Source organism: Neoarius graeffei, chromosome 7 (assembly GCF_027579695.1).
Source record: "Neoarius graeffei isolate fNeoGra1 chromosome 7, fNeoGra1.pri, whole genome shotgun sequence".
Classification (NCBI taxonomy): domain Eukaryota; kingdom Metazoa; phylum Chordata; class Actinopteri; order Siluriformes; family Ariidae; genus Neoarius; species Neoarius graeffei.
The window spans coordinates 99,340,417-99,345,257 of NC_083575.1; the positions used below are offsets into that span (position 1 = coordinate 99,340,417).

The following is a 4,841-nucleotide window of genomic DNA, read 5'->3' on the forward strand; positions in this document are numbered from 1 at the left end:
TAAATATGACTGACGCCTCTAAACGAAGCAGCATCTGGCTGCAGTTTAAAGATATTGGGAATAGCAGAGCAGAGTGCCTTCACTATAAAATGAAAATAACAGTAAAAGCAGGTTCCACCACAAACCTGCACAGACACATCAGAACTGTCCATCCCCCAGTGCAGTTGGAGTAGAGAGGGCAAGCTGGCTCAACGTCTACTGGGCCTGGTGTGTCTGGTCCCAAACCAACAACTGCTGCAGCAGCTACTAGTAGTGCAAGTATAATCCCTCCTACTGCAACTCAAAGCAAAATAAGTCAGTTTATACCAAAGCAGATGACCCCAGCAATTTTACTATGGCTGTTTACCCCAGCACTTTTCTCTCCTTCAGCTATGTCACAGCTTCCAAAATGCTCCTGCTTTGCAAAGGTCTTCAGCGGGTAACAGCTCAACACCAACTGATAGTAACTGTGCAGAAAGTAAAGGAATCGGTTGCAGCTCTTTGTTCAGCCATGGGCCGAAAATTTCTGTGTATGGAGTTCAACACTGTCCTTTCAGAAACCACATTACTGGAGCCTAGGTTTAAAAAGCTTGCATTCAGTGACACCAGAGCTGTTGATGACGCACTTCAGAGAATAACTGCCGCAGCAGCAAAATGCACCCCCAGCAGCCAGCCAGCTCCATTAGAGGGCCAAGTGGAGGAGGAGCCACAAACTTCTGCTGTGTGGAGGCTCTTTGATGAAAGAGCTACAGGAGATGCTGCAAGGAGAAATACTACAGCTGATGTTATAATGGACATGCGATGTTATCTTGAGGAGCCCCTCATCCAACGAGCAGAAGACCCACTGAGCTGGTGGCAGGCCAAGGCCTCAGTCTTCTCACACCTGGTGAAGGTGATGGAGGGGAGACTGTGTATTGTGGCAAGGAGAGAGTCTTCTTAAAAACAGGGCAGATACTAACTGAGAGGAGAAACCGCATCAGCCCATCCAAGCTGAGGCATTTGATTTTTTTGAATGCCAACCTGCACTGAGGACATACTGTTTGGTTATTGAGTTTGGTTCTGTTTCTGTTCTGTGGATTTGTTTGCAGTGTTTTGTTCATTTGTTTTTGTGTTAAATTAAAATTAAAAGTTTGATTAAAATATTAAACAAAAGTAAGAATGCCTGCTTTTGTAACAGAACAAACACAAAATTAGGCAATTATAAGGTTTCTCATAAAAACACTAAATGGAAAATGGTTTATCAACACAGAAAGCATTCACATTTGCCAAGTTAGGCTAAAATATGAGGCTACAGATGATAATAAATTAAGAGCCGTTTGGGAGCCGAAAGAGCTGGCTCTTCTTTGAGAGCCGTGCCACAAGAGCTGGCTCTCTGAAAAGAGCCGAACTTCCCATCACTAGTCTGAGGGCATTAGGTCCAGGGTGGAGGTGAACATCATTTGATAATAAGAGGATGGTAGACAGGCGGCACGGTGGTGTAGTGGTTAGCGCTGTCGCCTCACAGCAAGAAGGTCTGGGTTCGAGCCCTGTGGCCAGCAAGGGCCTTTCTGTGTGGAGTTTGCATGTTCTCCCCGTGTCCGCGTGGGTTTCCTCCGGGTGCTCCGGTTTCCCCCACAGTCCAAAGGCATGCAGGTTAGGTTAACTGGTGACTCTAAATTGAGCGTAGGTGTGAATGTGAGTGTGAATGGTTGTCTGTGTCTATGTGTCAGCCCTGTGATGACCTGGCGACTTGTCCAGGGTGTACCCCGCCTTTCACCCATAGTCAGCTGGGATAGGATCCGGCTTGCCTGCGACCCTGTAGAACAGGATAAAGCGGCTACAGATAATGAGATGAGATGAGGATGGTAGACAGCAAATACATGTGTGGCAGCGGGGGCGTGGCCGAGCATCGGTCTGTGAATGGAGGGCGGAGTCAGGGAAGGTGAGTGGTCGTATCGCTACACCTGTTGTCCATTAACATGTGCTTGTGTGTCTCTTACAGTGACGGCGCCCTATAAATGGAGAGAGGAGGGGAGATCGGGGCCGAGAACTTGATAATAATCTGTGTGTATGAGTGTGTGTTTGAGCCGAAAAGCAGAAATAAAAAATAACTCAGAAGCAAACAACCGCCTGCCGTACTTCTGTGCTCCACCCACATCCGGAAATTGTCTACAGTGGTGCCGAAACCCAAAAGTGCAGAAGGGAACAGCCCCATGAAGTTCTCGGACCCAATCTCTCCTCCTCTCTCTCCATTTATAGGGCGCCGTCACTGTAAGAGACACACAAGCACATGTTAATGGACAACAGGTGTAGCGATACGACCACTCACCTTCCCTGACTCCGCCCTCCATTCACAGACCGACGCTCAGCCACACCCCCGCTGCCACAACATGTTTAAGGAATCAAATCAAATCAAGTTTATTTGTATAGCGCTTTTAACAATAAACATTGTCGCAAAGCAGCTTTACAGAATTTGAACGACTTAAAACATGAGCTAATTTTATCCCTAATCTATCCCCAATGAGCAAGCCTGTGGCGACGGTGGCAAGGAAAAACTCCCTCAGACGACATGAGGAAGAAACCTCGAGAGGAACCAGACTCAAAAGGGAACCCATCCTCATTTGGGCAACAACAGACAGCCTGACTATAATATTAACAGTTTTAACAGGTATAACCCTCAACTGTCCTCATGGGGCCGTCCTTCACAGGAGTGGGGCCTTCAAAGGAGACTGTTTCATGACCAGATATAAATCGTTGACGCTTCAAATTTGAATTTGCCGCCTTGTAATCAATATGAGTAAACTTTGCAAGGATTTCTTGACTAAGTAGATGACTGGGATAGCAAAAGCTCCCATGAAGTGACTGCAGGCAGTTATGCTTTAAACTAGGAATATGCTTAATTGGTAATGAGACATTTAAATAATGTAAAAGCAGGAAAACTTTGAGAGCTAGCAGGAGTCCTGTTACTGCCATGATTGCAGGTCTCTCATTCTCATTATCTCTAGCCGCTTTATCCTTCTACAGGGTCGCAGGCAAGCTGGAGCCTATCCCAGCTGACTACGGGTGAAAGGCGGGGTACACCCTGGACAAGTCGCCAGGTCATCACAGGGCTGACACATAGACACAGACAACCATTCACACTCACATTCACACCTACGCTCAATTTAGAGTCACCAGTTAACCTAACCTGCATGTCTTTGGACTGTGGGGGAAACCGGAGCACCCGGAGGAAACCCACGCGGACACGGGGAGAACATGCAAACTCCACACAGAAAGGCCCTCGCCGGCCCCGGGGCTCGAACCCGGACCTTCTTGCTGTGAGGCGACAGCGCTAACCACTACACCACCGTGCCGCCACATGATTGCAGGTCTTAGACAATATTTATATTTATTATTTAAAGGTTTGTGCAGTTCAATATTTTATCAACCGAAACTTGTATTTTCTCTTTCACCTCCATTCTATGGTGTAATGTTTGCCGGCAAATTGGGGATTAGTTAGGAATTAAAGTCTGTAGCCAAGAGTTAGTATATATCGTATCATTTATTATGCTTAAATTCTGGAGAAAAACATTTAAGGATATTTTTTTCAAAATGTCCAGATGGGGAGAGTTGGGACAGTTCATCATGTTATAGGGTGGTATTTTGGGATTCTTTTTTTTAAGTTTACAAATATAAAATTGTTTAAAATGTTTGTTAAAAATGTGGGTGTGTCCCTGCCTGAGGCTTAAACTTATTTCATTCCTTCTTGAGGGTGGAACTGTTTTGAGTTAGATTTTAAGTAAACTGACATTTTTCTATCGTTGTATCAGCGCCGTGTGTCCATACAGTTCATATGGGACAAGTTTTAATGAATAAAAATTAAACATGTAGGATTAAGCTAGGTATTTTTTGTCCCAAGTCTCCCCTCAAAACATAATGAGAGTAAAAGTGAGTCCTGAAGGCCAGTATATATGACAAGCTGAGACACTCATGTTGTGCAAAGAGGGTGTAGTAAATACTCTCATCAATATCAGTGTGACGTGACCTGCAAAGAATTTCACACAATCTACACAAACTAAGAATGCGTCCCGAGTTCCCCCACTCTCCCCATGTGTGTCGTTTTTAAAGCTGGTATAAACTGGTTTTCTGACCATGGTGTGGTGAGCAGGTGAATGTCCATGAAACATTTTTACAACTGTTTACCTCCTGTGGTGTGACTGACTGATTTATCATCACCACTCAGGTATAAAAATCACATTCTGAATTTGCACTCAGACATTTTTCATAAACCACAACAGAACCTTCGTCATGCTCCAGTGAAGAAAATTATAAACTATATGAACAGCTGTGACAAAATCAGTGTGACAGGAAGTGATTTATGTCACTTCCTCTGAAAGGATACATGATATTTGGTGTTAAATTTAATCATACAGGACATGCTTTAAATGTATGGACTTGATCTTTGTAATAAAGTGCACCGCTGCATGACGCCCTCATGTGGTCACATTGCGCAATCACACCAACATCAAAATTAAATAAACTCTGAATTTCAGATTGTCTTTCATATTAAATAAGCGCTTCCTTCCAGCAGCACCATCATGGTCGAAGCCTCAGGGTGGTAGGAGTTCCCCGGTCTCCATAGAAACACAGTAGACATGATGTCAATTACATCATCCTAATGAAGCATATCATAAAAATGATTTATACACTTTAATCTGGATTTTTCAGACACAATTTATACAACTTTACACATCAAATCTGTTGGACACAAGAATATGAAGTGGAGGACAGCAGCTTCACGGCCCTGTGGAGGAGCAGAACCGTGGCGAGCGACTCGTTGGCTGAGGCTCAGCTGGTTTGCTGCGATTTGTCTGGAAGCGTGAGGTTCGAGTGGGGGTGGGACG

At 44.7% G+C, this 4,841-nt stretch overlaps 1 protein-coding gene across 1 annotated transcript in view; it reads right to left on the minus strand.

The window, feature by feature from the left end:
- Nucleotides 1-3,480: 3,480 nt before the first annotated feature.
- The window catches only part of toporsa (topoisomerase I binding, arginine/serine-rich a), a 6,613-nt gene continuing 5,252 nt past the window's right edge, over nt 3,481-4,841 (minus strand). The window contains 1 exon segment of the mRNA XM_060924907.1: nt 3,481-4,841. This exon segment is cut by the window's right edge and continues 1,258 nt beyond it. The gene's annotated coding sequence lies outside the window, so the exon portion shown is untranslated.